This window comes from Aricia agestis, chromosome Z, assembly GCF_905147365.1.
Source record: "Aricia agestis chromosome Z, ilAriAges1.1, whole genome shotgun sequence".
Taxonomy (NCBI): domain Eukaryota; kingdom Metazoa; phylum Arthropoda; class Insecta; order Lepidoptera; family Lycaenidae; genus Aricia; species Aricia agestis.
This window is the reverse complement of record NC_056428.1, coordinates 23,898,645-23,921,283: the sequence shown is the minus strand read 5'-3', so window position 1 is coordinate 23,921,283 and position 22,639 is coordinate 23,898,645. Positions and strand designations below refer to the sequence as shown.

The following is a 22,639-nucleotide window of genomic DNA, read 5'->3' as shown; positions in this document are numbered from 1 at the left end:
ATTTTGTAAAATAACGTCCTACGTCAACGCATTTCAATTCATAAGCAGATTCATAATTGAAACTGTATTGCCATTCTGAAAAACATAAAAACGAACATGACCGGTTTTTTTTCTACATTTATTTATGATTTTATGAATGATCCACGAAATATTTCAAACTCAAACTCACTCAAACTCAAACTCAATTTTTTTTATTTAGAATAAATTTTTTCAAATATTCTCTGAACGTCGGGGCTACACAGATGCCTACCACCGGTTCGGGAACTAACCCGGCGAAAAGAACCGGCGTAAGAAACTCGCACGGGGCCATCTTTTTCTAAAAAGATGGAAAATTACAAGAAATATATTATAAAATAACAGTGTGACTAAATAAAATACAACGAGTGTACAATTATTATACTCGTACATCATATTATATAGAAACAGCTCTGCAGTGGGCGACCTTATTCCCATGGTGTACTGTCATTCATGAAATCAGTAACTTTATAGTACGCTTTGGTACACAAACGTTCTTTAACAACTTTTTTAAATCTATTAATTGAGAGATTTTGAACGATTTCTGGGATCTTATTATAAAGGCGTATACATTGACCTTTAAAAGAATTTTTGACTTTAGTAAGTCTAGTCACCGGAATTTCAAGCTTATGTTTATTACGAGTACTCGTATTTCTCCCATGGGTATCACATTTTTTCGTGAATTGATATAATATATCAATTCACGAAAAAATATATTATATTCTTTTTAACATTTATAAAGAGTAAACTTTGTTTGTTTGTTTGTTTGTTGGTTTAATTGTATTGAATAGGCTCAAAAACTACAGGACCGATTTTAAAAATTCTTTCACCATTCGAAAGCTACATTATTTACGAGTAACATAGGCTACTTTTTATTTTGGAGAATATAGGGTTCCGTAAGATATTTCAGTTTTTCGAAAACAACCAGAAAATTTACTTATTTTGCGTACGCTGCCTAAACTATAAAATATAGAACTATACAATGTTCTAAGTAAATGTAGATCTTATAAACATCTACAAAAATGTCCGCGACACACTATACCTATCTATGTCAAGTGAGGCACAACAACCATTTTCTTATTTAAAAATGTAGATTTTTTTTGTACTACATTTAAACGAATTTATTTTGCTTATGCTAATGATCCTTATCAAAATAAATAATTTCATCACTAAGTACAGTTTATGTAGATTATATTTGCTCTTGGAATGATTAAAATTGGACGTTTGGTTTAGAAGTTATGGCTAAATTAAAATATTGCGATTTACGCCCGTTTCGAAGTGGGCACTACCAATGCCACAGAATAGATAAGCAAGCAAGCAAACGGGTCACCTGATGGAAAGCAACTTCCGTCGCCCATGGACACTCGCAGCATCAGAAGAGCTGCAATTGCGTTGCCGGCCTTTTAAGAGGGAATAGGGTAATAGGGGAGGGTAGAGATGGGAAGGGAAGGGAATAGGGGAGGGTAGGGAAGCGAATAGGGGAGGGTAGGGAAGGGAATAGGGGAGGGTAGGGAAGGGAATAGGGTAGGGGATTGGGCCTCCGGTAAACTCACTCACTCAGCGAAATACAGCGTAAGCGCTGTTTCACGCCGGTTTTCTGTGAGAACGTGGTATTTCTCCAGTCGAGCCAGCCCATTCGTGCCGAAGCATGGCTCTCCCACGTATAAGTATATCTCTTATGGATATATCCCACAATAACATATTTTTTTGTCATTTACTTTTAACTTCAAATAATGACTAATTTTCGAAGCGATTTTAACCAATACGGCAATAATCCTTATTCAATTAAATACTTCAAATACATTATTGATTTTGGCCCTTTACAGCATAATTATTACGATTTTAATTTTAAATATTAATATTTTCGAAGACATTACAGATTTAAAATTGCGGGACGTAAGTAGCTTTTGCGGCAGTATCGACCAACGCGGGCCACGGGTAGTAATGAATATAAATTATTTAAAATCAAACTACAGAATCGATTTTAATCATTTTTTCAGTGACTTAGGCCATCATTTATTTTATGTATACCCGTGCGAAGCCGGGGCGGGTCGCTAGTATTATATAAAACTCAAAGGTGACTGACTGACATGGTGATCTATCAACGCACAGCCCAAACCACTGGACGGATCGGGCTGAAATTTTGTTTGCAGGTAGATGTAGGTACGTCATACGTAGGCATCCGCTAAGAAAGGATTTTGATAAATTCCAACCCAAAGGCGAGCAAAGCCGCGGGCAAAAGCTCGTTGAAAATATGAATAATTTAAATTACTTTTATATAGACTTTTATGACGTAAGTCACTTTGTGTTATAAAACTATGGTGTAAAGCCAACAGATAAAGGTCACTGACAGAATATGAAAACTTTCACGTGAGAACTTTCCGATGATCGTGCATCGGGGGGCAGAACTAATTAAAAAAAACTACGCAATGCATAATGCTATACAATATTTTGTTCTTGTATTTCGAGTGATTTTTAGGGTTCCATAGCCAAATGGCAAAACACGAAACCCATAAATTAATTTATTGCATATTGGCTTCTTATATAATTATACCGCTCAAGATACGACATAATACTAATGTTTTTATTATTGTGAGGAAAAGACCATACTTTAAATTACAGAATGTCTACAAAACGGCATCGTTGGCAGTAGTGGAGCTGGTAGAGGAGCTGGTTACGGATATTAAAAAAGCGAATTAAAAGTTATAACGAGCGTACGGTATAGGTGTCGAGGCGCATTTTAATACAATTTTAAACCACTTTCTTTCACATTTGCATCTTACCTCATTCCCTTATATTTTACAGTCTATTTTTAACACGCTTTTTTAGGCATCATCATCCAGGTACTAACTCATAATAAATAACGCCTGCGATTCCGTTGAGTCCGTACCTAACCGGAACCGTACCTTTTTCCGGGGTGAAAAGTATCCTAATTATGTCCTTTCCCGGGACTCTAAGTATATCCATGCCTAGCAAAATCGTTTCAGAGGTTTGGGCGTGAAGAGGTAACAGACAGACAGAATATACACTTCCGCATTTATAATATTAGTAAAGTATTGATTAACGGACCTAAAATGAAACATCTAAGCTAGATTTTAAAATACACAATTAAGATGTTTGTAATAGAGCTGAATATTAAATTCCATTACGTTCCAGGCCGCGCAAATGCATCAAGGTGCAACTTATATCACATTTTGTACGTTAGGCAGGCCGCATACACACCTTTTTCGTATTCGATTACCGAATTCGTTTTGCGTGTTTGGAAATCCACTGAAATTTTGTCAAAAATTGTGAACTGGAATATTGTCATTTCTTTAAAGGAATAGAGCTAATATTATTTTCCTGACATGTATATGATGATGATGATATAAGAAACGTGTCTTCAGCGTAATCACCACCTTCTTGTAATTTTCTTTAGTAGACAGGTAGCTTTCCACGAGCGCTTTCTCGTTTGAATTGTCCGTATTGCAGGTCAATGGAATTAGTAGAAAACACATTAACCGGCGCACACATTCGCTTTTTTCCGAAAGGAACGAATTCAACATTTACGTTTCAAGTGCAAGCCGGCCTCGGGCCTGTACGCGCGTGGAAAAAAAGAACGTTTGCGCTAGTCTCACGGAATTCCAAATCGTAATTCCACATTAGGAAATCGGATACGGAAAACGTGTGTATGCGGCAGCCTTATATTCAGTACGACAGCACAAACTTGAGTAATTGTCTTGGGGACGCGCTCAAGTCTAACAGCTCTCCATTTTAAATGTACGAGAAGTTCATCTAAAGTTATTTTACCCCTGAATCTTATGAAAAGAATCTTACACTGACGAGATAGGGGTCATTTTATTAGGAGTCAGATGATGTAACTGTATAGGGTGTCTATAAAATAATGTTACTTTTTGTACTTTTGTGGGTTAAATGTATGAGATACTGTTAGATGTTTCAGTAGAACTTGAAGTTAAATTGTAATGACATTGAAATACCTAGTATGTATTTGTATTACAATCATTGAATCATTTCAGGGCAATTCCATTATCGCGGGTGCAACATTTGACGCACTTAAAGCGTCCTACTGACAAAATAAAACACATTTATTAATAAATTATCTTTTGAAGGGATACATTTTAACTAGTTCAATCATAAATTGTAAACGAAAACTAAAATTAAATCTAAAAAAAGCCACAAAACATGTTTGAAGTACTATCGCGGGTGCAACCAAATTTGTCCTCCTTTTAAGAACTCGGACGAGTTCATTTGAGAATACTGCTAATTGTGGAACTTTTAGTAATTTAAACCCATATTTCAAAAGTAAGACAAAGAAATGATTTAACTAGATACAATTAATTTAAGTAATTAGTACTAGGAATTATTAACAATTTTCACGATCGCGGGTGCAACATCAGAATATTGCGGGCGCAACGAGTCTAAAGAAATTGAATTTATTCATAAGTCTGCGACTAATTTCTACATTTTTGATATGCAATACATAATATTATTAGTAAATTGTAATAATACTATTTAAAATTTTATTATTTTTTAATTATCAGTCATTTATCGATCTGAGAAAAGAAATCATCTAAATCACTAAAAACAATTAAATAATGTAACTTAAGCAAACCTTTTTCGATGTATTGTCATAAAACCGAACTACAGCACACCTTTAATTCAAAATTATTATTTATAATTCAAAAGAATATGGGTGAATTATAAGTAAAAATATTTTTTTCAAAGAAAAATATTAAATATTTATGATTTTTCCTGTCATTTGTAGCATTTCTTCTAAAATATTAAAAAATAAAAGAAAATAAATCATCATTTTGAAACATCTGTTAAGTAATACATGAAATATTTCGAAAAATATAAAACACGATGTGACTCCATTCAAATTTTTATAAATCTTGTAATTACATGTAAAGTAATAATAACAAATATAATCTAACGTTATTGTTTGCCTCAATAATATGAAATAAGACGAAAATCACTAGAATACTCAAAAAATAATTTGTTGCATTTCCAATTGTACTGCTTCGATCGCGGGCGCAACCACTTTAAAGGTTCTGTTTTTTTTTTTTTTAAATAATAAAATATTTTGTTCCAATGATTAATTCTAATTTCCCTCACATTTCTCCTTACTTTCACAAAGTTTTAAATTATTAACAATATATTTTAGCGACAAAACTAAACTTTTGTACCTTTTTTATCGCGGGTGCAACCATGGCAATTTTCCTTTAATAATGTTTGAAAACTATTTCAAAATTGTTGTTTTTTTTTTTGCACCGAAATAGAAACTTATATTATACAGTCAATATTATTGTAATGCAATTCAACTTCGAGATAGTGATTTAGAGTAAAAATGATCATGTGTGGCATAAGCAGTTTTTCTCGCGCCGTTAGATGATATCACTTATGCCATTAATCCCTCGGAAGCTATAATATTACTACAAAATAAAAGTAAATAAAATATTTTCAGCTATTGCTAAACCGATTATACTAGTATTAAAACTTACGTAGATTTTAAATTTCTTACTTTTAAGTCACAAAATATATATTTTCTCGTAAGTGATTTTTTAATATTTTGAGAAATAAAGAATTGTTCAACCTAATTTATTTTATCTGGCGGGTAGTTGTAAAGTGAACAGCAATTTTAAGCAGCTCTCTATTTTATTTAATTTAAAATATTAGAAGTATTTATTTTTGTGCTAATTATATGTTGTTCGTTTATGCATAAATAGTGCTACTTGCCTGCAGTGTTTTTCTCATTTTTAAAAAACATACATATTTAATTTTACTTTCACAATGGACTACACTCAAGTACAATCAAATATGGAGGACATGATTAAGATGTTTCACTCAAAGATGGCTGAATTTCAAGCAGAATTACATCAGGCCACTTCACGTAAGCCACCTAACACCATTGCGGCACTGAACACTGATTTTCAAGCATTCAAATCCTTTGTTTGCGGTGCACTCAATATCCTTCGGGCTGAGGTGGATGCTTTGGCCAGAGGACTTGACCGTATGGAGACACGCTCTCGTCGAAAAATGCTGCTCATTCACGGTGTTCTTGAGGCCAAGGATGAGGATACCAGTAGTGTTGTAGTGAAAGCCTTAACCACTAAATGTAATCTTGCCGACATTACTCCCAACAAAATCCGTACTTGCCAACGTATGGGGAAGCTTAAAAATGATAGTGGTAACCCTAAACCAAGGCCTATTATAGTAAAATTTAATGAAAAATCTCTCCGAGATCGTGTATGGAACGCTAAGAAGGCATTGAAGGGAACGAAAGTCACCCTCTCAGAGTTCCTTACTAAGCAGCGTCACAACATCTTTATGGCTGCCAGGGACTTCTACGGTATCTCATCGTGCTGGACTCGAGACGGTTGTATATATATAAAAGGTCCAGATGGCTCAAGGCACAAAATAGAAACATTAGCCGAGCTTCAGGAACTGCAGACCAAACATCATAAAATGTAGTTTAGTAACTTTAACCATATTTTGTGTCGTTCACGGTTCAACCCACATAATTATATACTTGTATCGGCTATTGTTTCACTCAATTTGTAACTTTATATTTTGTGGGTCTATACTTTTTATCAATTTCACTTAATTTGTTTGTTTAATGTTTACCTCCGACTCCGTATTATTAAAGTTCATGGTTCCTACTGTCACCTGTCAGCAACCTGTCAGTTGTCACTGACAACCTGACAGTAATAATGTCATCACTCTTCTTCTCCATCTTTTTATAAGTATGTGTTGCTAGGAATTCCTAATAATTTGCATAATTTTATTTTTCTTTGTTTAATTCGAAGTGTCTTAAAAGTTATAACATTTTGATTATTTCTTAATAGTACAATAATGTTTTGTATGTTTTTTTTTTATTATTATATTTTATATTCTTAATATTTACAAGCACTGTAGGCAGGCAGAGTGAAATTAATTTATTGAATCTTATTTATTTTAATCTTGATACTTGACACATTTTTTGCTTTCATTTATTAAGTATTATATCAATATAAGTAATATTGTGTAGGTATTGGTAAAATTCATTTATTATAGTTTGATATATATAATATTTACAATATTTAATTAGTTTATTACTATGCAAGTAAATAACAGTGATGACGACTTTCCGGATGATGACTTTCATTCTTTAACGTCACATTCCTCAGATAGTTTTCAGAGCCTCTCGCAGCCTCTTGATGTTTCTGTAGAGACAGCGTTCGCACCATTTGCACGGAATTTTAACGCAGTTCACATAAACTCCCAAAGCATCCCTGCACACTATCCTGACCTCCTAAGTACTTTTTCCAAAAACCTGAATATCCATGCAATCCTTGTCTCAGAATCTTTCCTTAAGCCTTGTCTCCCTTCATCCTCATACTCCTTACCTAACTTTGTTCTTATTCGGAATGACAGAACTGGCAAAGGCGGTGGCGGAGTAGCTATCTACCTTAGAAATCACCTTTCCTATAAGATCCTTGATCAATCTCCCTCCGATTACTCAGAATCCTCTGAACATTTATTTATAGAGGTGCTGTTCGGTCATACTAAGCTTTTGCTGGGCGTTTTTTACTGTCCTTCGCTACATATTGACTACTTCCATAAGTTTGAAGTCCTGTTAGAAAAAAATGTCACTAATGTAGATCACACCATCATAATGGGTGACTTTAACACCTGCCTAGTCAACAAAGAAAATGTACATATGACCCGAGCCACCAAACTACGTTCCTTACTAAATTCCGTTAACCTCAATATCCTTCCTCTTAACCCTACACACTTCTTTCCTAACTGCGCCCCATCTTTGCTTGATCTGATTATAGTCTCTTCCTTGAATCACGTTAGTACACATGGGCAATTTAACGCTGAAGCCTTCTCCTACCATGACCTGATCTTCCTCTCCTATAAAATCCGTTGTCCTAAGCCCAAACCTCGCATAGTCATGCAGCGTAACTACAACGCAATTGACCCGGATAAGCTCAAAGTTACCCCTTTTGGCTATTAACTGGGAGGCGGTGTATAGTGCTACTACTGTGGACGAAAAGATGGAAATTCTTAATACACTTCTATTACAAATATTTGATCTACATGCACCTTTACGACCTGTTAGGCTAAAACACCTGCCTGCTCCGTGGCTTACCGATGAGATAAAGGGACTTATGGCTAAAAGAAACGCCGCCAAAGTCAAATTTAGAAACAGTCCTTCTGAATTCAATCATCAAAAGTATAAAGAGCTAAGAAATAGATGTAGTAGATTGTGTAGGGATGCACAGCGTCGCCACATACACTCTTCAGTTAGCAATGGAGATCCTGCTAAGGTTTGGTCTTTCCTTAACTCCTTAGGAATTGGTAAACCAAAGTCCTCCCCTTCTCCCAATCTAGACCTCGATGCCCTCAATCATCATTTTACCACTACTTGTTCCATCCCAGCCTCCGTTAAGCAGCAGTCCATAAATGCCCTTTTGACATCTCCTCCACCTGATCCTCAGTTATCTCCTTTCGTATTTAAAGCTGTTTCTTTGCCTGAAATTGAGAAAATAATTGCAACCATCAAGTCTAATGCTCAGGGTGTTGATGGTATAAGCCGGAAAATGATTACCCTTACCCTCCCCGTTACACTTCCTATCCTCGGTCACATTTTTAACTTTTCCTTAAGCTCTAGCACATTTCCAAGCTGTTGGCGAAAAGCTGCAGTCATCCCTATACCCAAAGTTCAGTCACCTACGTCTCCTTCTCACTTCCGACCCATATCCATCCTTCCTTTCTTATCCAAAGTCCTTGAGCGCCTTGTTTATCAACAACTAAGCTCCTTTATTAATAACAATGGTCTGCTCAGTCCTCTCCAATCCGGTTTCAGACCCGGCCACAGTACGGTTACTGCTCTAACTAAGGTATCTGATGACGCACGCCTGGCCATGTCAAATCAGCAACTTACAGTGCTAGCTCTGCTGGACTTCAGCAATGCGTTTAATACCGTAGACCTTGACATACTATTAGCAATGCTAGGTGCGCTTCACTTCTCTGATCCTGTTCTTGAATGGTTCCGTAGCTATCTTTATGGTAGGACTCAATGTATAAGGGTCAATGATCGGATGTCTGGTTTCTGCAGTATCTCTGCTGGCGTGCCTCAGGGTGGTATCTTGTCCCCTCTCCTTTTTTCCATATTCATTAATTTCCTCACTCCCCTCCTATCCTGCTTCTTCCATCTTTATGCGGATGATCTTCAAATTTACACCCACGCTCCTGCCAATGATCTTAAGTCTGCCATTGAAGCAATTAATCATAATCTTGCAACAATCCTTCATTGGAGTAAATCTCATGGCCTAATTGTCAATCCCACCAAGTCACAAATTATAATTATCGGAGGATCGAAGCAACTTAACCGGCTTGATTACAATTCTTTGCCTACCATATCTTTTGATAATGTAACATTGCCTTACAGTGGGGTTGTTAAGAACTTGGGTGTTTATTTTGACTCGGCCCTTAAGTGGTCTCACAACATCTCACAGGTAAGTCGTAAGCTCTTTGCTACGGTGGGGTCACTTAACCGGTTGAAGAATTTACTGCCTGTTAAGACTAAAGTCGAGCTTGCTCAGTCATTACTTTTACCAATTTTAGACTATGCAGACGTTTGTGCTATAGATCTTAATGAGGAATACCTAAATAAACTTGAAAGGTTGCAAAATGTCTGCATTAGGTTCGTATATGGGCTGCGCAAGTTTGACCATGTCTCTGAGTACCGTCAGCAGCTTGGTTGGCTGCCCATCAGGCTCCGTAGGGAAGAACATGTCCTTGTGTTCCTATACAATATCCTGTTTGACCCACGTACTCCCTCTTACCTTAAGGACTGCTTTTGTCTTCGTAGTACTGAACAAAGCCGTGCGTTAAGATCAGCGTACGATAATAAGCTTGTTGTGCCAATTGCTAAGTCCGGATACATTGCAGACTCCTTTGCTGTGAGAGCTACGCACTTGTGGAATGATCTTCCACGTGACATTCGTGACTCAAGGTCACTTGCCATATTTAAATCAAAACTACATGGCCATCTTCGAAATAAAGTCACACGGTAAATATTAATATATATATATATATATATTTTTTTTAATATATTTAGTAATATACATATATACTTTATTTTTATTTATGGTTAAATTATTTTATGTATGTTTAATAAGAAATATATTTTATACATCTTAATTCGTAGCATAAACCTAAACAATTACATCAGTGTACATATTTTATGTAGTCCATTTTGACTTATAATTACCCCGCTATCTATTTATTCGTGAACTCTCCTGCCTTGCAGGGTTGCCTGGTAGAGATCGCTTATAGCGATAAGGCCGCCCTTGCCCACATTAATGTCTTAGTTTTTAAGTATTTTAAGTCTGTTTGTATACCCATTTATATGTGAGCAATAAAGTGTTTATCTATCTATCTATCTATCTAATTTATTTTATTTAAAATATATTCAGTCAAAAACAGTGTAAGGTCAATGGCCGTTGCTGCCTCGTCTCACCATTTCGACCATAGACATAATATATACTGTCTCGACTATGTGTCTAATCTGCGATACAAATTAACCTCGATAGAACTATAATTGTCGTCGACGCCCCATACATCTATTAGTCCGTATGTTTCTGAAGCTGTTTAGTCCGATTAGAAAAATGCTAATGGTCTATATATACATACTAACATTAACGCGAAGTAAATTTAAAAGAACACATTTAATATAATTCGAGAATTTCCTATGATGTTCAATTTTAATAGCTAGGGCTAATAAATAGCTTACTCGTGAAAACATCGACTTCAAATTATTGAATTTTATAATCTATGTCACCAGCTGCATCTTAATTTATGCTTCTCTCTATCTTTTGACACATCATTTGTTAAATCAGACCTGTAGCTTAGCCGCTACGAGGCACATTAGCCTTCTGCCACTGCCAATATCCGTACCCTACTTTACTTCAACGTAGTCGGCCAACAAACTGTTGTACCGCAGAAAGGGAAACAAATCATAATCTATATTTATACGTGCGGCTTTCCTCATAAATCTCAAAGGTACAGCGCAAACACCGCGTGAACCATCGGTCAAAAGGCTTAGCGGAAACGGAAACGAGGCCTTCTACACACAATTTTGCCTATTAAAAAAATACGAAGTTTGAAAGTGTTTGTAGAAAAATTCTACGTACTATGTTACTTGCAACTTGAAGATTTAGGTAGATGCTATAACTTTGGCAGATCACGACAGTGACGACGAACAATCTAAAAGTTGTGAGCGGCCTGTAAAATTAAAGTAGTCTACGCGTTTTCAAGAGCTTAGAATGTTTATTTCGCAAAATCCTACTAATATTATAAAGGCGAAAGTTTGTTTGGATGTATGGATGTATGGATGTGTGGATGTATGGATGTTTGTTACTCTTTCACGCAAAAACTACTGAACGGAATTTAATGAAACTATACAATAATATAGCTTATACATCAGAATAACACATAGGCTACAATTTTAACCGACTTTCAAAATCGGGGAGGTGTTATGTTCGTTTTCTTATGTTCAACGATTACTCCGCCGTTTGTTAACCGATTTTCAAAATTTTTCTTTTGGTATATAGGGTATCATCCCAATTTGGTATTATATTCACAAAAGTGGTGATCTGATAAAGGATGCATAAGTAATAGAGGATCTGATGAAGGATGCATAACTCCTCAAAATTTATATGGAAACATGTGGTGACTTCGGTTTCGTGAGAAGTATTCTAAGCATATGCTACCAGCAAGTAAGATTTTGCACCGAGGTATACCTGGTATTATATACCGTGGTTCGGAAGGTGCTGAGAGAACTCCTGATTCTTTATAGATACAAGTTTGGGAGTTTCGGCGTTGTTTTAAGAACGGAAAGCATATGCTACTATGCAAATTACATTCATCATCATCATCACTACCATTTTATACTATACATCGTCCCATGGTTATGACTTATGACTTATGAGCCTATAATGACCCTGTTATTGGTATTTTTCATAGTCTTTTAGATCGAGACTCGAGTTTGTCAAGCGATAATTGAAAAAAATCTATGCTTGAGAGTATGTTTGCTTGAACGCGCTAATCTCAGGAACTACTGGTCCGATTCAAAAACTTATTTCAGTGTTAGATAGCTAATTTATCGAGTAAGACTATAGGCTATATAATATATCACGCTAAGACTAATACGACCGTAGAAACTCAGGAAAATGTTGGAAAAACGGGGGAAATATTAGAAATTACGAACTACTGGAGCAATTTTTATGGCAATATTTGGCACAGATATAGAGTAAACCAAGTGAAGGGAGTAGGGACATAAGAGCTATTTTTTATGGGAAAATGTACGGTTTCCGTAAAATTCCTAATTTACGCGGGCGAAGCCGCGCGGGACATCTAGTTCGTTATATTTTTATCTTACGTCGACAACGCCAAAAGGAAGGAAATCTAATTACTTAATATGTATCTGCCTTCGTAGTGGCCAAGCTACTGATCCGATTTTAACAAATGAGGTTTCAATAGTTCATCTAGTAATAATGACATGGGCTATTATTATGCACATTGGCTCTCTCTTTTATTAAAAAAAAATGTTTATTATACGTAGTTGAGTTTTTAAATTTATTTTTAAGTAATATGCGTACATAATATATCTATCCATTCTTACAAATATTCACATCCACACTTATATTATAAATGGGAAAGTGTGTGTGTCCTTCTGTCTGTCTGTCTAAGGTAACCTTCACACCCAAACCGCTGTACAGATTTTTCAAATTCAAATTCAAATATTTTATTTGCCAGAATATGGCACAAAAAGATGTTTATAATAATATATTATAATAGCAAAACATATTCCGCCACATACGGCGTGCAAATGTTTAAAAGTAAATAAAACATAATAGCTTGGATTACAATAATTAATTAAAACAGTATCTATTTTAAATAAATTAAATACATTGTTAATGAATCTATAAATTAATAACATTTTATAAATTCATTAACAACATTTTGTAGCTTCTTAATTACATTTTATAAAGGTGAATGCCCAAAAATGTATGAACCAAAAACCCGGAATCGATTGAAACCATTTATATGTAGCATAGTAAACTACTTATACTGTATCCCAAATACAATGTCCTTTTTGGATTAAGCAATCACCGAGTACTTTAAAAACGATCGTAACTAATTGACTTTTCTTATAGGAATCTATGATAGTTAGGACGACGCGATGCTACAAACGATAGTGCGGCGATTAGTACGTAGTAAAAACATGCGTGCGCGAGTCCGACTCGCACTTGGCCGATTTTTTTCTATTTAATTGTACATTATTGTCTATCAACATCGCTTTCACGAGAAAGATCACAAAAACAAAGGAAATAACTAGTTGATTCGAAGTAGATACCATAATGTGTATCTCAGATTTATTTTTTCAAATTATCGGTTTCTGTTTTGGTTTAGAAAAAAATGAATTGCATATTTGCAATCTACTATTTATGCTCTACTTTGCTGTACATAAATTATTTTAATCGACTATGGGTTTTTTTTTTTTTGGGCATTGTCCTTTAAAATTTGTAATCTTTAAAAATATTTCGCAGTATTCTCGGTATATTAAAAGTTAAAAATTTCAATATTCTGATTCTCATTGGTCAAAACTGCAAAATCAATCGTTTGACTTTGAGAATACCATTTTGCTCATTATTTCCGGACTGGATCAAAGCTGTATTGATGTTGTATTAAAAAAGCAGAATCAGGTTTCTAATCTTAGATTCGTAACGTAAATGAGTGCTGCGTTTATTGAGAATATAAAAGTTACATTGTGGAACAAAAGTAACGTTGGAGTCAGTAGTTATGTTCTTTGTAATGGATTAATACTTTGTAATTTTTGTGATACAACTTTGATATTATTTTGGGTTACATAACTTGGATTATGTAACCCAAAATACAATAGCCTGAAAATATCTAATAAAAAACACAATTTTCAATATCTTCAACGCCTCCGTGGTCTAGTGGTTAGAGCGTCGCTCTCGACTTCGGAGGTCGTGGGTTCGAATCCCTCGTAGGAAACATGTTATTTCCAAGTTTGGTTAGGACAATGCAGGCTGATCACCTGATTGTCTGACAAGTAAGATGATCCATGCGTCGGATGGGCATGTAAAAAGTCGGTCCTGCGCCTGATCTCTCGCCAGTCGTGTCGGTCTTCCGTCCTACTGGGTTATGAGAGTAAAGGAATAGAGAGTGCTCTTGTGTACTGCGCACACACTTGGGCACTATAAAATTACTCCTGCGTACCTGGTCTGGTTTCAATGAAACCGGCCACCGTCACCGAAACCGGTGTGGGGGAGTATTATTATTATTATTATTTCAATATCTTCAATATCTTGTTTAAAAAATAAGCACCTACATAAAATATCTTTAGAAACGTCAATCTTGTCCTGGGTGCTCGGTTATGTTACATATTTTGAAAATTTTTACCGTGAAGTTAGAAAGTTGTCGAATGCAAGTTATCTAAGTACACTTTATCGATCTAAAGAGCGTAAAGGCCGGCAACGCACCTGCAGCTCTTCTGATGTTGTGAGTGTCCATGGGCAGTTGCTTTCCATCAGATGACCAGTTTACTCGTGTGCCCTATTTTTTATAAAAAAGAACAAAAACTAGACCCTGCACTATAGAACTAATAAAAATGCATATCCCTACAAGAGATTTGATTTTTTGTTTGTTTGTTTGAATTGAATAGGCTCCGAAACTACTGGACCGATTTGAAAAAATCTTTTATATACCATTGGAATTCTATATTGTTTCTGCCGAACATAGGCTAAATTTTATTTTGGAAAAAAATAGGGTTCCGTAAGAATTTGGATTTTTCGAACGCAAGGTATAAAAAAATAACCAGAAAAGTAACTTATTTTGCGTACGTTGCCTAAACTATAAAAGATACCATAGTAGAGAGTACCATAAAATGTTCTAAGTAATTATAGATATTATATACCTATCTATGTCGAGTGAGGCACAATAACCATTTTTTTATTTAAAAATCTTGAATTTTTTTTGGACTACATTTACTCGCGTTTATTTTACTTATGTCTTATTACTCACTCATGTTTTATTAATCCGTGCCAAAATAAATTATTTCATCACTAAGTACAGTTTATGTAGATAATATTTGGTTGATTAATAACTAAAATTGGACGTTTGGTTTTGAAATTATGGCTAAATTAAAATATTACGATAGTGGGTGTCACCAAGGCGGGGTGCGCGTGCGGGAGGAATCACTCTGTGCAGTGTGCAGCCTGAGCTGCGTGTAATGACTGCGTCGTCAATGTTAGTGTCGGAGTTTGTGAATTGACGAATCATTTTGCTGACCGAGCCTTTCCTGGGTAGGCTTTTTGCAGCGGTAACCTACATCCACGCGGGCGGAGCCGCGGGCGACCGCTAGTGTCAAATAAGATCGATCAAAAACAAATTCATGAGGACACTTGGCTTCTATTTGTCCACAGAATTTCTGTGCTGAGTACAAAATTTGCGTCCACTAAAAGCTTCTGTATCAGAGTGCTGTAGCCTAATTAGCCTGGTCTTTCGGGCAGCTAGCCAAATTAATAAAATGTCGTCTTCAATAACTTGGCTGAGTCGATGGTGAATGAGTAATTGGGAATATTAATTTAAGGATAACAAGAGAAATAAAAATGGTTATCGCTGTTTCAATTTATTTTTAACTAAATTTAAGCAATTTAAATGTCATTAACTGAGCAATAATACGTCTTCAATAAGATTTAATAAGTTGCTATGTTTTGCACGCTAGAGATAGCACCAGTAAACAAAAAGTTTAGTTCGACGTTTGACAAAGTTTCTATCAATATTCTGATATTATGACGTGTGCAACATGTCAGATTTTGGTTGGATTATATGTCACCATGGTAACGTCCATCGCTATCCCGGCGCACAAACAATGGTCGCCGTCAGTCTCGAGTTGTAATAATTTACTATTATTTATTCAACAATAAATGCACTTATCAATATAAAAAGTACCCAGTAGCCGATTCTCAGACCTACTGAATATGCATATAAAATTAGGTAAAAATCAGTAAAGCCGTTTCGTAGCAGTACGGTGACTAACATTGTGATTTGTTACACGAGAATTTTATATTTAAGATGTACTTACGTGTTATAATAGAACTAATAAAATAATAGTAATAAACAAATGAGATGATATTAACATATAAATAAATTATAAATACTTATACTAAATGCTATATAGCTACAACATACAATAAAAATAATTTAAATAGTACATAACTATAATAAATACATTATCATAGTTATTGTTTCGGTTTTATTGCTTTGTAATAAAATAGATAAGCCTCATACAAAATCTAACTTAAGCTACCTTGAAGCACACGAACACTTGTATAAAAGCTTTTTAAATATTTGAAAACATGAGCGTGTTTAACACTTTGGTATTTTAAAATACATACTTAGTATTTTTTATTTTTTACAGTATACTAGCTGTCCCGGCAAACGTTGTTTTGCTTTATAAAGTATTTCACCCATATTATTTTATTGAAATTACTAAATAAGTATGTCACCATGGCAACGTCCATTGCTATCCCGTCGCACAAACAATGGTCGCCGTCAGTCTCGAGTTGTAAATATAATTTACTTTTATTTATTCAACAAATGCACTTATCAATATAAAAAGTACCCAGTAGCCGATTCTCAGACCTACTGAATATGCATATAAAATTTGGTAAAAATCAGTAAAGCCGTGACTAACATTGTGACACGTGAATTTTATATATAAGATTACACATTGTAGACGTATTTACACAACACAACTAACAAATATTTGGATACAAAAACAAACCAAAAACAATACAAATCCCACAAAGCACACTGTAAAAGAATTTATTTAGATTTTATTTATACACGCAATTCACTGTACAGTGTACGTTCCAGGAAAAGCTTACACTCCATTGTAAATGCGATTTCGTTCACGTTCAATATAACCAGGAAATACTCTTTACAGAATCCACCGAATCATCAGTGAAGAGGTAAACTATGGACCAAACGACGTAGGTCCGCCATCTATGAATCAACTTCTCTGATAGTACATAAAATGTAAAACTGCGTTATGCAAGTACAATAAATAGGTTGTATAGCTCAGTCAACTAAGGTAGTTGTAGAATGCGTGAGTTATCTTGATTTCTTAATTTTCACTTTTCCTGAGCGTGTAGTTCGAATACGGATGAGAATTTAAACTGTATACAATCTAATTTATGGAGAATTTAATAAGCTTTAATGTCGTAATAAAATATTTTTTGCTACAACGCATAGTTTTTTAGTGATTGACGAAAAAACAAAAATGTTAACCTTTGCCGGAGGGAGGGGAGGGCGACACCTCCCCTCCCTCCGGCTCATCTCCTAGACGTCAGGACTTTTAGTATGTTTTGTCCCTAATCACCCTGAATAAGTTCGAGCAGAAATCGCTTGGGTTCTCGCGCACGCACTCTAAACCCTCTTTTGAGTTATTCGTTAACCGGACTAGTAACAAAACTAAGTGATAAATAGTTTAGGATATTGTTTACGCCCTTATATTGAGTTCACTGTGAAAGTAGCAGCGCTGAAAGACTAGAGAGCATGGGCGTACCCAGCTTCTGGGCCAGGGGGGGCAAATCAGATTTTTCATAAGCTAGGTGTTTATAAAGAATAAAAAATTAATAATTTTTAGTTGTAAAAATATTGTATTGCAAAGAAATGGCAAAAATTCGTTCTTAATTTTTAATTTTTATAGATAAAAGTACTAGACAATATACTTAGTAGGGACGTCAACATGATCCAGGGGGGGGCAGCTGCCCCCCCCTGGATAATTTTTCCATTTTCGTATCAAAATCTTAATGCGGTTCACAGACTACATCTACTTACCAAGTTTCAATAGTATAGCTCTTATAGTTTCGGAGTAAAGTGGTTGTGACATACAGACAGACAGACAGACAGACAGACAAACAGACAGACAGACATGACGAATCTATAAGGGTACCGTTAGTTGCCATTTGGCTACGGAACCCTAAAAATACTCTTTCAGCAATGCTACTTTCAACTTGAACTCAAATCTCATTAGCTTTGTCCACAATATGCGCTTTCATCTTCAATTTTTTGTCATCTTCTTTCATTCAACTTCCTTTTTGGCGCATTCAATAATTGAATGCGTCAACGAACGCAATGCCAACATTGTAATTTTTGTTTTTTGGATACGGTCAGATCTCCTCACATTCGCTGTTGACTGCGCTATAACGCATGCCCTTGACGAACAGAAAGAGGCACAGTGTGGACAAAGCTATCATAAGCAAAGACTTCTTTTTTATTCAATTCTTTGATTATAAGGGGTATTATTAATACTCATACAGAGGCTTCGTACATACCCAAAAGTATTATCATTTATCACAATATAGTTTTGTTACACCTTGTTTCCAATCTCGAATTTCAGATAAACACTTAACAGTAAATGTTGTAAAAAAGTAGGCGGAAGTAAATAAGGGAAGAAAAGGTATTAGTTCTTTAAAAGATCCCATTTAACATTGGAAATCCGGAAAAAGGAAATGTAGCGTGCTAATCAATTCCAAAACGCTTAAGCTAAAAGGTTTTTATAGATTGTTCGCGATTACAAAAGAACTCTTCGAGCACGATAATGGGAATACATGGAGAAGCAAAAACAGTGAAAGTGTAATTACAATGTCTTTGTGAAACAAATTAATTTTGAATTGTAGATTAAATTGTATTCCTTTTTTATTAGGCTCGATCTTCGATCACTAATATACAAGATACACAGTCCCATACAAAACCTCTCGAAAATCTGTCGCCGAGTAAAAGTGTTTAAAAAAGTATACATTTATCTATAATCAACCTTAATAATAGTTATTAAAGATCTTTTTATAAAACAATGTAAAATGTGTGTTTACAAAGCAATAATTTTTTACGAACGACGCACGCTTCAAACTAAATTCAACCATCCGCGTATATGTCTTAAAGTTTAAATTATTACAATAATTCCAAAAAAGCACTTCAATAATTTTACGGCCGCACTTCGCCGCTGGAACAAGGTGAAGTGAAGTATGAGCGGAGTCGAACTATTCAATATTTTTTTGTTGATTGTAATAATTTTAATAGTCCATTTTTTAATTTTTCCAAAGTTTAATGTGGAGTAATTATTTTTACTTGTAATATTATGTTGTTCTAATATGTTTAATCATATAGTTAACTAAAATATACGTGTATACATTGAATATAAATGCTTAGAACATACAACGCTCGCTAAAGTCGGCTTGAAAAATTGTTCGCATTTTTGCCGTGCTATAACTGATATCCAATCTCCACATCTAACTGGATCTCGAGGAAACCTAAAAAAATATATTCCTCAATAAAATAAATAATAATTAATAGCAACTCCACCAAATGGAACAGAAACACAGTGTATAACCCGAACATTTCAAGTGCGCATGATAAACTACGATAAGTACCTTTAGTATGAGTATTCGCAATTGAGGTGGTTTATACCTCGTGTTGATTTATTAACAACTTAATTTTAAAACTGTTTTTTTGTTGATTTCTTAACGAAATACCAATATTTATAATACAATAATTGTATGAAATATATTAGGATAAAATTAATACTTACCGGAAATATGATATTCCATCCTTTTTTTGCGTTTTTAAACGTATGATTTTTACAATTGTTGAACGAGCACTGGGACATGTTTCGTGACATGAGCGTTCGAGCACTACTAAATCGAAAGTCCACCAGGATGTTGCGTTTGGTGCTCTTTCAGTGAGGTCGTTTTTTGCCGCGGACTGTGTATCTTGTATATCGAAGGGCTCGATCTATATTTGTGAGTTGTGACCTTTACAGAGGTAAGAAAGACCAGCAACTATGGAGTTTCGGTCGCGGTTACTTTAGGGGGTATTTTTTTTATTGAGGGGGCAAACGAGCAAACAGGTCACCTGATGGAAAGCAACTAGTAACTACCGTCGCCGATGGACACTCACAACATCAGAAGAGCTGCAGGTGCATTGCCGGACATTTTTGAAAGCTGCCAGACACCCTTTCTTAAAGTCTTAGACTTTGAGGGTGTCTAGCAGTGGGATAAGCAACTGTCAAAAATGTCCGGCACTGGAAGACGAGAAGAAGGGCAGGTAGACATTTAGAGCTGGATACCTCTTAAAGTAACCGCAACCGAAACTCCATAGTTGCTGGTCGTTCTTACCTCTGTAAAGGCCACAGGTAAACTTTCAGCTTTACGAAACTGGCCCGTCGCAGGCTCTTGGTCCAATATGCGTCCGACCGAAGTGCTTACGTCATTGTAATGACAGGGTTCTGTAATGAGTTTTATAAGATCTTCTATACACTTAGCTAAAACTGAAAAAGAAGAAGAAAACAGCTAGTAAACGAATTTACAACAGTTCTGTGACCAGGGTATACATTTCCTTTTATGTTCCAAGCATGTATCTTGTCTTGAACTTCAGTTGGCCAGTTGCACATTGTTGGCAGATGTTTTCTGGCGTTCCTGGGGAGAACACGTTTGGAGTTATTTGACCTTTGGCACGACCTTTATGCCCTTGACATAAGGATCACACATATAAACCCCGATGTAAAATAACTATGAACAAGATTTAATTTACGTGACCAGAGTGAAAATCGTACGAGCTCGCTGCCAACATTTTCTTAACGCACTGATTGTGCCATTTTGAAAATTGAATCCCCTTGTTCTAAATGAGGCCTTAAGCAGTCTTAAGTGGTCTCATTTTGAATACCCTGTGCGAGTTTACGTTATTCCAATCCAGTAATCCAATCGACGGGCAAAACAGGCACTGGAATGCAATTCAGTGCATTTCAGTGCGTTCCAATGCCCATTTACATTATCCAGCGATGGAATGAGATAATGTAAACCAGCCATTATTATGTTAATTACACCACGATGTCTCATTAATACAGTGTTTGCTGATCTATTACTACATATAAACTAATGGCAATGATCGAGGGATTTAGTTCTAAGTTCATAGATCACTCAAATCACAGGGGTAAATCTAATTGGATGGAAACAGTATACGTATGCCGGCTTAAGCCAGCTACACACGTACAGTTCAGTCTTAGTAGATCATACATTAGTCACTTATAATAAGTATGTATAAGTATACATAATTATTATGATATATTCAGACTGAACTGTTACCTACCACTAATAATTAGTGGTAGGTCAAAGATCGATATTCTTGCGATAATATTACGTAGTTGTCGAAAGGACACCTATGTTTAGTCACATCTAACAACAGACCAATATTATACTGATAATACACACCAGCCTGAGCCTTGAACCAGCCACATGATCATTTTCAATTGTTTACCGTGGGCAAACTGCGCAGTTTCGTCCTCAAGTATGTAACTGGGGTAATAGATACTTATCAATTAATTAGGTTCAGTTACCAGTTCATCAGGTGATCCGTCTGATTGTTAATGGCCAACAGACCGAAACAGTCGTCTTACTACATTTTCTTAGAAAGCCTGTACCTTAGAAGTTATTATTATGAACCAAATGACCTGAAATAAAATACATTAAGCCATAATAATTATTATTAAAATAATAAAATTAAATACTTTAGTGAACAAAACGTACCCTTAATATTATAAGAAAAAGTTTGTTATTTATTTGCTTTGAAAGTTGAAAGATACTTTGGAGCCTAAAAAACATGCCAATAGCTATCTTTTTCATCATCATCATCAAATGATGATTATGAAAGAAGGAGGTTATTGGTATATTATACAATATAAGTACATAATAAAATATTATGCGACAGATACGAACAGCTACGTAAGACAGACAAACTCACATAAATAACATTAGATTAGAGAGTGTAAATAACAAAATAATAAAAGTTTTATTTATTAATAAAACTTACAATTTCAATACTAGCCGTCCTGAATTTCATAAATATGTTTTCGTTAACAACTTTCAAAAACCTGCAAAAGTTTTTTTTGTTTCTTATGCACACTAAACTTGCACGCTGAAAAATAATGTTAAAAATGTTATTTTGTTTCAGAAATCACCTTTCAGGTGTTCGTTAACTTGTTTGAAGCTATTTGTTCAGCTTTTAAGTGCTTTCGTTAAAGCTCGTGTTAAAATTTAAAGTGTTTTTTGTTTGGGTTTTAACAGTTTTTCAGACTAAAGATTTTAGTATTAAACTTATCTTCTTCATGAATGTATATGATATAAAAGACAAAAAAGTCTAAATGGTTCCAAACAAGCCCAAAATTAGATAGTTTAAAATTGAGCAGGAATTTTGCTTTAAAGTATTTTCTTTTCTTTCTACGTGTTTTTCATTTATATACTGACATATGTATGTATATTTCAGCGCTAATATAAAATGGTAAAAGGACATAACTTACGTTTAACTAGGAATATGTTAAATAATAACTTAATAATACCACACTTAAAACACACTTTGTTTATTGTATCACAACAATCGAACTGGAACTGACAGCTAGAATAATCAACAATAATTTTTATAACTACCCGCATTATTTGTAAAATGTAAACAAATAGTTAAAATCAAAATAATGACCAATAAATTAAAA

The 22,639-nt window shown here is 34.9% G+C and overlaps 1 long non-coding RNA gene across 1 annotated transcript; it reads left to right on the top strand.

Annotated features, from left to right (window-relative positions):
* Positions 1-914: 914 nt before the first annotated feature.
* Positions 915-18,626, top strand: LOC121739292. The gene is made up of 3 exons (XR_006037425.1): positions 915-924; positions 17,807-17,812; positions 18,532-18,626. It is a non-coding gene; the product is annotated as an uncharacterized LOC121739292 (long non-coding RNA).
* The last annotated feature ends 4,013 nt before the right edge of the window (positions 18,627-22,639 follow it).